Source organism: Bombina bombina, chromosome 1 (assembly GCF_027579735.1).
Source record: "Bombina bombina isolate aBomBom1 chromosome 1, aBomBom1.pri, whole genome shotgun sequence".
Taxonomy (NCBI): Eukaryota; Metazoa; Chordata; class Amphibia; order Anura; family Bombinatoridae; genus Bombina; species Bombina bombina.
In genome coordinates this window covers 189,433,775-189,448,247 of record NC_069499.1, presented here as the reverse complement: position 1 = coordinate 189,448,247, position 14,473 = coordinate 189,433,775, and the positions used below count along the sequence as shown (strand labels likewise).

At 41.4% G+C, this 14,473-nt stretch overlaps 1 protein-coding gene across 6 annotated transcripts in view; it reads left to right on the top strand.

The window, feature by feature from the left end:
* The window catches only part of NUMB (NUMB endocytic adaptor protein), a 498,823-nt gene that overhangs the window by 121,404 nt on the left and 362,946 nt on the right, over positions 1–14,473 (top strand). For all 6 annotated transcript variants that reach the window (XM_053697790.1, XM_053697791.1, XM_053697786.1 and 3 more), the window contains one exon: positions 14,364–14,421. The gene's annotated coding sequence lies outside the window, so the exon portion shown is untranslated. The remainder of the gene's footprint in view (positions 1–14,363; positions 14,422–14,473) is intronic.

Below are 14,473 nucleotides of genomic sequence, written 5' to 3'. Positions count from 1 at the left end.
ATTTCCAAATTGCCAAGTCCCATACGGACATTGTTCTGGCATTCCTGAGGTCTCATGGGTGGAAAGTGAACGAAAAAAAGAGTTCTCTATCCCCTCTCACAAGAGTTTCCTTCCTGGGAACTCTGATAGATTCTGTAGAAATGAGGATTTACCTGACAGAGGACAGGTTGTCAAAACTTCTAAATTCCTGCCGTGTTCTTTATTATACTTCTCGCCCTTCGGTGGCTCAGTGTATGGAAGTAATCGGCTTAATGGTAGCGGCAATGGACATTGTTCCGTTTGCCCGCCTACATCTCAGACCGCTGCAACTCTGCATGCTCAGTCACTGGAATGGGGATTACACAGATTTGTCCCCTCTACTAAATCTGGATCAAGAGACCAGGGATTCTCTTCTCTGGTGGCTATCTCGGGTCCATCTGTCCAAAGGTATGACCTTCCGCAGGCCAGATTGGACAATAGTAACAACAGATGCCAGCCTTCTGGGCTGGGGTGCAGTCTGGAACTCTCTGAAGGCTCATTCTGGAACTAAGAGCGATATTCAATGCTCTTCAGGCTTGGCCTCAGCTAGCGGCAGTGAGGTTCATCAGATTTCAGTCGGACAACATCACGACTGTAGCTTACATCAACCATCAAGGGGGAACAAGGAGTTCCCTAGCGATGTTGGAGGTTTCAAAGATAATTCGATGGGCAGAGATTCACTCTTGCCATCTATCAGCTATCCATATCCCAGGAGTAGAGAACTGGGAGGCAGATTTTATAAGTCGACAGACTTTTCATCTGAGGGGGGGTGGGAGCTCCATCCGGAGGTGTTTGCACAGTTGATTCAACGTTGGGGCAAACAAGAACTGGATCTCATGGCGTCTCGCCAGAACGCCAAGCTTCCTTGTTATGGATCCAGGTCCAGGGATCCCAAGGCAGCGCTGATAGATGCTCTAGCAGCGCCTTGGTCCTTCAACCTGGCTTATGTGTTTCCACCGTTTCCTCTGCTCCCTCGTCTGATTGCCAAGATCAAGCAGGAGAGAGCATCTGTAATTTTGATAGCACCTGCGTGGCCACGCAGGACTTGGTATGCAGATCTGGTGGACATGTCATCCTTTCCACCATGGACTCTGCCTCTGAGACAGGACCTTCTACTTAAGGGTCCTTTCAACCATCCAAATCTAATTTCTCTGCGGCTGACTGCTTGGAGATTGAACGCTTGATTTTATCAAAGCGTGGTTTCTCCGAGTTGGTCATTGATACCTTAATACAGGCGCGAAAGCCTGTCACCAGGAAAATCTATCATAAGATATGGTGTAAATATCTTCATTGGTGTGAATCCAAGGGTTACTCATGGAGTAAGGTCAGGATTCCTAGGATATTATCTTTTCTCCAAGAAGGATTGGAGAAGGGTTTGTCAGCTAGTTCCTTAAAGGGACAGATTTCTGCTCTGTCTATTCTTTTGCACAAACGTCTGGCTGAGGTTCCAGACGTGCAGGCGTTTTGTCAGGCTTTAGTCAGAATCAAGCCTGTGTTTAAACCTGTTGCTCAGCCTTGGAGTTTAAATTTAGTTCTTAAGGTTCTTCAAGGGGTTCCTTTTGAACCTTTGCATTCCATAGATATTAAGCTCTTATCTTGGAAGGTTCTGTTTTTAGTAGCTCTCTCCTCGGCTCGAAGAGTTTCGGAGTTATCTGCTTTACAATGTGATTCCCCTTCTCATTTTTCATGCAGATAAGGTAGTGTTACGTACCAAACCTGGTTTTCTACCTAAGGTGGTATCTAATAAAAATATCAATCGGGAGATTGTTGTACCGTCACTGTGTCCTAATCCTACTTCAAAGAAGGAACGTCTTTTACACAATCTTGACGTGGTTCGTGCTTTAAAGTTTTATTTACAAGCTACTAAAGATTTTCGTCAAACATCTGCATTGTTTGTTGTCTACTCTGGACAGAGGAGAGGCCAAAAGGCTTCTGCAACCTCTTTCTTTTTGGCTAAGGAGTATAATACGCTTAGCTTATGAGACTGCTGGCCAGCAGCCTCCTGAAAGGATTACAGCTCATTCTACTAGAGCGGTAGCTTCCACATGGGCTTTTAAAAATGAGGCTTCTGTTTGAACAGATTTGTAAGGCGGCGACTTGGTCTTCGCTTCATACTTTTTCAAAATTCTATAAATTTGATACTTTTGCTTCTTCGGAGGCTATTTTTGGGAGAAAGATCTTGCAGGCAGTGGTGCCTTCCGTTTAAGCGCCTGCCTTGTCCCTCCCTTCATCCGTGTCCTATAGCTTTGGTATTGGTATCCCACAAGTAATGGATGATCCGTGGACTGGATACACCTTACAAGAGAAAACAAAATTTATGCTTACCTGATAAATTTATTTCTTTTGTGGTGTATCCAGTCCACGGCCCGCCCTGTCATTTTTTTTTATTTTTAAACTACAGTCACCACTGCACCCTATAGTTTCTCCTTTCTCTTGCTTGTCTTCGGTCGAATGACTGGTAGTGGCAGTTAGGGGAGGAGCTATATAGACAGCTCTGCTGTGGGTGATCCTCTTGCAGCTTCCTGTTGGGAAGGAGAATATCCCACAAGTAATGGATGATCCGTGGACTGGATACACCACAAGAGAAATAAATTTATCAGGTAAGCATAAATTTTGTTTTATATGCATTTTGTGGTTTGGCTGGTGGCTGTCACATGATGCAGGGGAAAGGAAAATGAAATAAACTGAAATTAGTCTGAATTTCAAATGAGAAGTAAACATTTTTTCTAACATATTGCAATTCTGCTGTTGTTGTTGTTGGTTCTTTAAGGGGACAGTAAATCCAGAAATTGTAATGGCAACAATGTAAACTACTTAAAGGGACACTGTACCCAAATATTTTCTTTTGTGCTTCAGATAGAGCATGCAATTTTAAGCAACTTTCTAATTTACTCCTATTTTCAAATGTTCTTTATTCTCTTGGTATCTTTATTTGAAATGCAAGAATGTAAGTTTAGATGGCGGCCCATTTTTGGTGAACAACCTAGGTTGTCCTTGCTGATTGGTGGATAAATGCATCCACCAATCAAAAACTGCTGTCCAAAGTTCTGAACCTAGAAAAAAGCTTACATGCCTTCTTTTTCATATAAAGATAGCAAGAGAACAAAGAAAATTTGATAATAGGAGTAAATTAGAAAGTTGCTTAAAATTGCATGCTGTATCTGAATCACAAAAGAAAAAATTTGGGTACAGTGTCCCTTTAATGTAAATTAATAATTGATCAATATACATGTATTCTAACCTTTTCGTCCTTTTATTTTCAAAACTACCTGAATTTATTATTTTCAAGCCCTCCGTAATTCTTATTCAGGTCCTATCATGGAGGGCTACCGGAGTGCCAAGCTCATGAACGTGCTCGGCACCCCGCATATGTGCTGTCCAAGGCCTCTATCGTTATTGGGAAATGAGCATGCACACCTCAACTTGCAGGAAGTGGTTTGTAATGACTCAAAGAAGCTGCACTCAGTGTTTAGACGTACAGTGTTCAGGTCATATGATGAGCACTCACTCATTAAATCAGGGGATAGCATTCTAAAATGCGCATGCGACCACAACATAGAGAACAGCACATGCGATCGGGAGCCCTCCTGCATAACAGTAATTATGCAAAGGGTTCATTATTTCAAGCACAGAGATTGGATGCCTTGAAAATATGCTGCTTCTGGATTTTGTGCGGGAAGTCTTGATATCAGTAATCTGCAGGATGAGCAGGATTTTTATAGAAGAATTTTAAATGGATTTATAATTAGTAACCTTATATTTATATACATCTGGTATATTTTTAATTATATGATTAATATATGTAAATGAAACTGGGTATAAAAACATTGACAACTGCATTGTGTGCAGGCAAAAAGCACAAATTAATTACTTTTCATGATTCATATAAAGCCTGAAATTAAACCCCCCCCCAAAAAAAAAAAAAAATACATTCCACTATACTTTAAAGGGACACTGAACCCAAATGTTTTCTTTCATGATTCTGATAGAGCATGACATTTTAAGCAGCTTGCTAATTTACTCCTATTATCAAATTTTCTTCATTCTCTTGGTATCTTTATTTGAAATGTAAGTTTAGATGCCGGCCCATTTTTGTGAACAACCTGGGTTGTTCTTGCTGATTGGTGGATAAATTCATCCACCAATAAAAAAGTGCTGTTCATAGTAATGAATCAATAAAAAGCTTAGATGCCTTCTTTTTCAAATAAAGATAGCAAGAGGACGAAGAAAAATTGATAATAGGAGTAAATTAGAAAGTTGCTTAAAATTGCATGCTGTATCTGATTCACGAACGAAAACATTTGGGTTAAGTGTCCCTTTAATTATTAAAACCTGCACATTTCCTTTATATACACTCTTCTGAGGCTCTATCTCCTACTGAGCATGTGCAAAAGTGTACATAATATACATATATGCACTTTGTAATTGGCTGATGTCTGTCACATGATACAGGGAGAGGGAAAACTGGATTAACTTTAAAACTTGCCAGAAAATATTCCGCTGCTCATTTCAAATTCAAAGTGAGTTCTGTTGCATTGTTTTAATTGTGCATTTGTCAAATATTAAATTCTACTGTATTTTAGTGGTCCTTTAAACCTGGATGCATCCAGTATGGCGGTAGACACTAGGCTATTTTCTTTCATACAGGTGGTGAGAGTCCACGATCCATTACTCCTGGGAATTTAGTCTTCCTGGTCACTAGGGGGAGGGAAAGAATCCCAAATCCCAAAAGCTTTATAAAACTTCTCCCACCTTACTGGAAATTAATCTTTGCCTCCACAGAAGGAAGGTGAAGAATGAAGGTGCTTCTGACTTTCTTCTGTGAGAGGTGTTCTCAGGCTTATTTGTGGCCCATTTCCCCTCAGAGTGCTGCTGTTTGATGGAGGGGGTGCTTTGGAGTATGTAATAGTGGCACAATTACACCCTGTGGGATTTAGTTACAAGCCTTCCACAGGTGTCGTGGGGACCTGTTCTTAGCTTCCTCCTGTTGGGTTGCCGTTAAACTCTTATTCAATATCCTCTGCTGTAATGTTTCAGCACTGGTTTGTCTATCTACTGGATCCCAGTTTGATGTCCAGTAGTTGGGTGCCTATGGGTAAGTTGTTGTTGTTTTTTATTTTTATTTATTTGTTTATTTATAGGCCTTTTCTTCTGTTATGTGTGATCAGTCCACGGGTCATCATTACTTCTGGGATATAACTCCTCCCCAACAGGAAATGCAAGAGGATTCACCCAGCAGAGCTGCATATAGCTCCTCCCCTCTACGTCACTCCCAGTCATTCTCTTGCACCCAACGACTAGATAGGATGTGTGAGAGGACTATGGTGATTATACTTAGTTTTTATAACTTCAATCAAAAGTTTGTTATTTTACAATAGCACCGGAGCGTGTTATTGCCTCTCTGGCAGAGTTTGAAGAAGAATCTACCAGAGTTTTTACTATGATTTTAACCGGAGTAGTTAAGATCATATTGCTGTTTCTCGGCCATCTGAGGGAGGTAAAAGCTTCAGATCAGGGGACAGCGGGCAGATGAATCTGCATTGAGGTATGTAGCAGTTTTTATTTTCTGAATGGAATTGATGAGAAAATCCTGCCATACCGTTATAATGACATGTATGTATACTCTACACTTCAGTATTCTGGGGATGGTACTTCACTGGAATTACTCTGTAAAAAGTACATTAAACCTTTTAATAGGTATTTATTATGTTAAACGTTTTTGCTGGAATGTAGAATCGTTTGCATTTTCTGAGGTACTGAGTGAATAAATATTTGGGCATTATTTTTCCACTTGGCAGTTGCTTGTTTTAATTGTGACAGTTTCGTTTCTCTCTCACTGCTGTGTGTGAGGGGGAGGGGCCGTTTTTGGCGCTCTTTGCTACGCATCAAAAATTTCCAGTCAGTTACTCTTGTATTTCCTGCATGATCCGGTTCATCTCTACAGAACTCAGGGGTCTTCAAACTTCTTTGAAGGGAGGTAGATTCTCTCAGCAGAGCTGTGAGACTTATATATTGACTGTGATTAAAAACGTTGCTCTCTTATTTTTACGTTTCAAATTTAATTATTGTTACTTTACTAATGAAACCTTTGCTAAAAGTTGTGTTGTTTTCAAGGATTGATGCTATAACAGTTTTTCAGTTCATTATTTCAACTGTCATTTAATCGTTTAGTGCTTCTTTGAGGCACAGTACGTTTTTATTAAATAAGATTGTAACCAAGTTGCAAGTTTATTTGCTAGTGTGTTAAACATGTCTGATTCAGAGGAAGATACCTGTGTCATTTGTTCCAATGCCAAGGTGGAGCCCAATAGAAATTTATGTACTAACTGTATTGATGCTACTTTAAATAAAAGCCAATCTGTACAAATTGAACAAATTTCACCAAACAGCGAGGGGAGAGTTATGCCGACTAACTCGCCTCACGTGTCAGTACCTGCATCTCCCGCCCGGGAGGTGCGTGATATTGTGACGCCTAGTACATCTGGGCGGCCATTACAGATAACATTACAAGATATGGCTACTGTTATGACTGAAGTTTTGGCTAAATTACCAGAACTAAGGGGCAAGCGTGATCACTCTGGGGTGAGAACAGAGTGCGCTGATAATACTAGAGCCATGTCTGATACTGCGTCACAGCTTGCAGAGCATGAGGACGGAGAGCTTCATTCTGTGGGTGAGGGTTCTGATCCAAACAGATTGGATTCAGATATTTCAAATTTTAAATTTAAATTGGAGAACCTCCGTGTATTACTAGGGGAGGTTTTAGCGGCTCTTAATGATTGTAACACTGTTGCAATACCAGAGAAATTGTGTAGGTTGGATAAATACTTTGCGGTACCGGCGAGTACTGACGTTTTTCCTATACCTAAGAGACTAACTGAAATTGTTACTAAGGAGTGGGATAGACCCGGTGTGCCGTTCTCACCCCCTCCAATATTTAGAAAGATGTTTCCAATAGACGCCACCACACGGGACTTATGGCAAACGGTCCCTAAGGTGGAGGGAGCAGTTTCTACTTTAGCTAAGCGTACCACTATCCCGGTGGAGGATAGCTGTGCTTTTTCAGATCCAATGGATAAAAAATTAGAGGGTTACCTTAAGAAAATGTTTGTTCAACAAGGTTTTATATTGCAACCCCTTGCATGCATCGCGCCGATTACGGCTGCGGCAGCATTTTGGATGGAGTCTCTGGAAGAGAACCTTAGTTCAGCTACGCTGGACGACATTACGGACAGGCTTAGAGTCCTTAAACTAGCTAATTCATTCATTTCGGAGGCCGTAGTACATTTAACCAAACTTACGGCTAAGAACTCAGGATTCGCCATTCAGGCACGTAGGGCGCTGTGGCTAAAATCCTGGTCAGCTGATGTAACTTCTAAGTCCAAATTACTTAATATACCTTTCAAAGGGCAAACTTTATTTGGGCCCGGTTTGAAAGAAATTATCGCTGACATTACAGGAGGTAAGGGCCACGCCCTGCCTCAAGACAAAGCCAAAGCTAAGGCTAGACAGTCTAATTTTCGTCCCTTTCGGAATTTCAAAGCAGGAGCAGCACCAACTTCCACTGCACCAAAACAGGAAGGAGCCGTTGCTCGTTACAGACAAGGCTGGAAACCTAACCAGTCCTGGAACAAGGGCAAGCAGGCCAGGAAACCTGCTGCTGCCCCTAAGACAGCATGAATCGAGGGCCCCCGATCCGGGACCGGATCTAGTGGGGGGCAGACTCTCTCTCTTCGCCCAGGCTTGGGCAAGAGATGTTCAGGATCCCTGGGCGCTAGAGATCATATCTCAGGGATACCTTCTAGACTTCAAATTCTCTCCCCCAAGAGGGAGATTTCATCTGTCAAGGTTGTCAACAAACCAGATAAAGAAAGAAGCGTTTCTACGCTGTGTACAAGATCTGTTATTAATGGGAGTGATCCATCCGGTTCCGCGGTCGGAACAGGGACAAGGGTTTTACTCAAACCTGTTTGTGGTTCCCAAAAAAGAGGGAACTTTCAGGCCAATCTTGGATTTAAAGATCCTAAACAAATTCCTAAGAGTTCCATCGTTCAAAATGGAAACTATTCGGACAATCTTACCCATGATCCAAAAGGGTCAGTACATGACCACAGTGGATTTAAAGGATGCTTACCTTCACATACCGATTCACAAAGATCATTACCGGTATCTAAGGTTTGCCTTCTTAGACAGGCATTACCAGTTTGTAGCTCTTCCATTCGGATTGGCTACGGCTCCAAGAATCTTCACAAAGGTTCTGGGTGCCCTTCTGGCGGTACTAAGACCGCGAGGAATTTCGGTAGCTCCGTACCTAGACGACATTCTGATACAAGCTTCAAGCTTTCAAACTGCCAAGTCTCATACAGAGTTAGTTCTGGCATTTCTAAGGTCGCATGGATGGAAAGTGAACGAAAAGAAGAGTTCTCTCTTTCCTCTCACAAGAGTTCCATTCTTGGGGACTCTTATAGATTCTGTAGAAATGAAGATTTATCTGACAGAAGACAGATTAACAAAGCTTCTAAATGCATGCCGTGTCCTTCATTCCATTCAACTCCCGTCAGTAGCTCAATGCATGGAGGTGATCGGCTTAATGGTAGCAGCAATGGACATAGTACCCTTTGCACGTCTACATCTCAGACCGCTGCAATTGTGCATGCTGAGTCAGTGGAATGGGGATTACTCAGACTTGTCCCCTACTCTGAATCTGGATCAAGAGACCAGAAACTCTCTTCTATGGTGGCTTTCTCGGCCACATCTGTCCAGGGGGATGCCATTCAGCAGGCCGGACTGGACAATTGTAACAACAGACGCCAGCCTACTAGGTTGGGGCGCTGTCTGGAATTCTCTGAAGGCTCAGGGACAATGGAATCAGGAGGAAAGTCTCCTACCAATAAACATTCTGGAATTGAGAGCAGTTCTCAATGCCCTTCTGGCTTGGCCCCAGTTAAAAACTCGGGGGTTCATCAGGTTTCAGTCGGACAACATCACGACTGTAGCTTACATCAACCATCAAGGAGGGACAAGAAGCTCCCTAGCAATGATGGAAGTATCAAAGATAATTCGCTGGGCAGAGTCTCACTCTTGCCACCTGTCAGCAATCCACATTCCGGGAGTGGAGAACTGGGAGGCGGATTTCTTGAGTCGCCAGACTTTTCATCCGGGGGAGTGGGAACTTCATCCGGAGGTTTTTGCCCAAATACTTCGACGTTGGGGCAAACCAGAGATAGATCTCATGGCGTCTCGCCAGAACGCCAAACTTCCTCGCTACGGGTCCAGATCCAGGGATCCGGGAGCGGTTCTGATAGATGCTTTGACAGCACCTTGGAACTTCGGGATGGCTTATGTGTTTCCACCCTTCCCGCTGCTTCCTCGATTGATTGCCAAAATCAAACAGGAGAGAGCATCAGTGATTCTAATAGCGCCTGCATGGCCACGCAGGACTTGGTATGCAGATCTAGTGGACATGTCATCCTGTCCGCCTTGGTCTCTACCTCTGAATGGACCCTGTATCAGAAGGTCCTGTCTTAAACATCAAAATCTAACTTCTCTGAAGCTGACTGCTTGGAAATTGAACGCTTGATTTTATCAAAACGTGGTTTTTCTGAGTCGGTTATTGATACCCTGATACAGGCTAGGAAGCCTGTTACCAGAAGGATTTACCATAAGATATGGCGTAAATACCTATACTGGTGCGAATCCAAAGGTTACTCCTGGAGTAAGGTTAGGATTCCTAGGATATTGTCCTTTCTACAAGAAGGTTTAGAAAAGGGTTTATCGGCTAGTTCATTAAAGGGACAGATCTCAGCTCTGTCCATCTTGTTGCACAGGCGTCTGTCAGAAAATCCAGACGTCCAGGCTTTTTGTCAGGCTTTAGCTAGAATCAAGCCTGTGTTTAAAACTGTTGCTCCGCCATGGAGTTTAAACCTTGTTCTTAACGTTCTACAAGGAGTTCCGTTTGAACCCCTTCATTCCATTGATATAAAGTTGTTATCTTGGAAAGTGTTATTTTTAATGGCTATTTCTTCGGCTCGGAGAGTCTCTGAGTTATCAGCTTTACATTGTGATTCTCCTTATTTGATTTTTCATTCAGATAAGGTAGTTCTGCGTACTAAACCTGGGTTCTTACCTAAGGTAGTCACTAACAGGAACATCAATCAAGAGATCGTGGTTCCTTCCCTGTGCCCGAATCCTTCTTCAAAGAAGGAACGTCTTCTACACAATCTGGATGTAGTTCGTGCCCTCAAGTTCTACTTGCAGGCAACTAAGGATTTTCGACAAACGTCTTCCCTGTTTGTCGTGTACTCTGGTCAGAGGAGAGGTCATAAGGCTTCGGCTACCTCTCTCTCCTTCTGGCTTCGTAGCATAATTCGTTTAGCCTATGAGACTGCTGGACAGCAGCCTCCTGAAAGAATTACAGCTCATTCTACTAGAGCTGTGGCTTCCACTTGGGCCTTTAAGAATGAGGCCTCTGTTGAACAGATTTGCAAGGCTGCAACTTGGTCTTCGCTTCATACTTTTTCCAAATTTTCCAAATTTGACACTTTTGCTTCTTCGGAGGCTATTTTTGGGAGAAAGGTTCTTCAGGCAGTGGTTCCTTCTGTATAATGAGCCTGCCTATCCCTCCCGTCATCCGTGTACTTTTGCTTTGGTATTGGTATCCCAGAAGTAATGATGACCCGTGGACTGATCACACATAACAGAAGAAAACATAATTTATGCTTACCTGATAAATTCCTTTCTTCTGTTGTGTGATCAGTCCACGGCCCGCCCTGTTTTTTAAGGCAGGTAAATATTTTTTAAATTATACTCCAGTCACCACTTCACCCTTGGTTTCTCCTTTCTCGTTGATTCTTGGTCGAATGACTGGGAGTGACGTAGAGGGGAGGAGCTATATGCAGCTCTGCTGGGTGAATCCTCTTGCATTTCCTGTTGGGGAGGAGTTATATCCCAGAAGTAATGATGACCCGTGGACTGATCACACAACAGAAGAAAGGAATTTATCAGGTAAGCATAAATTATGTTTTTGTTAACTAAATTTGCTAGCCAGTTATCTGGTCGTCTTTGTGTACTTATTTTTTTTTCCATTTTGGATGTTTTTTGCTTCTTCCAAGGCAGCCTTTGGTAGGAAGCCCTTCAGGCATTAATCTCCGGTTGATCTAGTTTTGTTTCTCCTTTTTTATTTTTAGATACAAAAAAGACACACAAATATAATCTATATCTCATGCTTGTCCTGATCCTCATTACTTGTGGACTTCTCTGCTTATGTATTAGCTTCCCAGTAGTAATATATAGTTGACTCTCAACACCTGTATGAAAGAAAACCTAATTTATGCTTACCTAATAAATTAAACTCTTTCATGGTGGTGAGAGTCCACGTGACCCCCCCCCCCCGTTGCATTTTTTTATTTAATTTTCTTTCTTAAGACACTGAGTTCACGGAATCAATTACTGTTGGGAATATCACTCCTGGCCATTCATTCTCTTTGCCTTCAGTGCAAGGAGGAGGTGAAGTTTAGGTGTCCGATTAAGATTCTTCTATCAAGATATTTTTATTTTTGAAGCCTGAGGAGGCTTGCTCTGATCTTCCCTAACAAATTGGGTTTAGCTGTACTCCACGTTAGTCCCTTCAGCAGGGCTGTGGTAGCTTTTAAGCAGTCAGGAACTTGTGGGTTGTGCCTTACTGTGTTTTCCTGACAGGATTGCTGCCCGCAAACAGAATGCCAAAGTAGGCTTTCTCTGCACATTTCTTTTAACTTGACAGGTTGCAGGGCACTGTGTGGCGGTAGCAGGACGTCTGTCCTTTGAGAGTATGTTAAACTTTATTGGTGGCTCAGTTAACTAGACTGCGTGTTTATGCAGTCGTTGCTATTTGGTGTTTGAGGCATTTGTGGTCCGTTTACGGAGCCGGCTGTGACGTCATGAGGGGCGGAGCTTCTTCCTAGATGCGACCCGCACTTTGCTTGGCGCCTTTTTCTCCCTTTCTGAGAGTTTGTCGGCTTCAGTGAAGGCCTATTTCCTCTCTCAGGGATTGAGTCGTTGTGCTGGGAGTACTTCTCTTGTTCTGGCTACATTTCCACTCCGCTCTGTTTCTTCTTCTTGGGCCTTCAAGAATGCGGCCTCTGTGGAAAAGATTTGCAAGGCCTGCGACTTGGTCTTCTTTGCACACTTTTTTTTCAAATTCTATAAATTTGATACTTCTTGCCTCGACTGAGGCCTTCTTTCGGGAGAAAGGTTCTTCAAGCAGTAGTGCCTTCTGTTTAGATTACTGTCTTGTCCCCACCTCACTCTACTGTGTCCTCTAGAATAGGATATTGAATTTCAACAGTAATTGATGATTCCGTGGACTCACTGTGTCTTAAGAAAGAAAACAAAATTTATGCATACATGATAAATGGCCCCCCGCCCCTTATTTCAGACTGTTTTTTTTTTATTATATAAACCTCAGGCAACCTCTACACCTCATTTCCTTTCTCTCCTTTTCCTTTGGTCGAAATGACTGGGGTTATGGGAAGGGAAGTGATACGTAACAGCTTTGCTGTGGTGCGCTTTGCCGCCTCCTGCTGGCCAAGAATTGATATTCCCAACAGTAATTGATGATTCCGTGGACTCACCTTGTCAAGAAATAATAAATTTATCAGACTCTTATTACTTTTCCTAACTTTGTTGCTTGGCTATACGTTGGACTAGTTTCCAGGAAGGTGGGATGGGTTTATAGAGTTCTTGGGGTTTGGGAATTCTTGCCTCCGCCTAGTGGCTAGGGAAACTAACTTCCCAGGAGTAATGGATCGTGGACTTTCACCCTTCATGAAAGAAATTAATTTAACAAGTAAGCATAAATTATGTTTTTTTTAAAGTGAAACAGGCACCCTGGCAAGTTGGACTGTCAAGCTCTTCTATGTGGTGTTTAAAACATTGATTCTACTTTTCATGATAATCTAAAATTAAAAAATTACGATGACGGTGAAATCACTGAGCAGTATGCAGATGTGGGAGATGTCACACAAATAATGCAGCAATAAGTGTTGCGCTGAACCCCAGGGATGCGTGCTTTTATCGGACCAAAAACCGATCCGGGTTTCCCTTCTCCGGGGTTCCCAGTCCGCTCCTGTTTAATTGGATGTTAAAATAAGAAGGATCATTTTAACAAATGGTGCTGAGGATTTTGTGAATATTTATTGCCTTATTTGTAGGAGCCATTCCAAACCAATACTAGAGTAGGTCCAGGTAGAGCCCCTGTCATTTTGTTGGTAAAGCCCTGTATTACTTTGATGTATGTTATGACCCTCTGCTGAGGTCAGTTAGGGACAGATATATAGCAGGGGTTATGCCTTATGAAGTCTGCAGTGTGCTGCTGTTCAATTCTAAAAATTGGGAATGGGAAACTTACAATCAGACTAAAATTACAGGAAAATTGGGAAAAATAATGGCAATATATTATTTTATATCATAGTCTGTGTTTTTTATGTTTTAATCCTTAATAGACTCTTGTGATTTGGTATTTAAGTTAACTTTTTAGTTTTCTAAAGGGAAAGCTAACCTGCCTAAATCAGTTAGAAATAAAAAAAGAAATTTGATACACCAAAAAAAATCAGTGTTTTTTCTGAGCTCATTTAATGGTGTTTTGGATGTAAATAGTAAAAGGTCTGTGAGGCGTTTAGTTGTTTTTTGTATCACATCATTAACTGTCTCACAACTTTTGTAAATGTTTTGAATCTTTATAGACGATTACTTTGTTTTACCCTACTACATATTGTAACTCTGGATAACCATTAAAGTTTTTTTGGAACAAAAAATGCAAATAGAGAATTAAAATGTTATGTTCTGTATCTGGGATTAACAAATTTTATCTGAAATTTATAGATCAACAAGAATATTGAGAAACCAACAACATACACACATTTGAACACTCAAAAAATCAGTGTAATAAATAATTGCAGTAGCAAAGAGGCTCTTTCAAGAAGAATTTTATTCTGTTAATTTAACAATAAATAAAGGTTGTGTCAGAGCCTGTGTATGAGAATTTCTCAAACTCATATTTATATCATTTCTGAATAATATTTGCAGACCATTTTTTTTTTTAATTTCTGTTAAAAATGCAACATACACATATTTAAAAAGGGAAACCTGGAGGTTTTTTTTTTTTTTGTCTCAATCCAAGGAGCCAACAAGTTTTTTATTTTGCTTTAAAATAGCTGTTCTTAACTTTTTTCTTTTCTTTTTCCTGTTAACACTGCATCATGTCTTGTCTTTTATTAATGTACAGAGTACACATAATAGAATCATTTCAGGAAGTTGTTGGAAAAGCAGTCATTGTTAATGCCAATATTTATTTCCTTTTTTTATAGAGCTAAAGTAAGATTTCAGTTGAGAACAACTATTCCGGAGTTGGGAACAAGCACAAAGGTATTGTATAAACAATATGTGCAAACAAATGTATAGACCATATTGTGTGTCT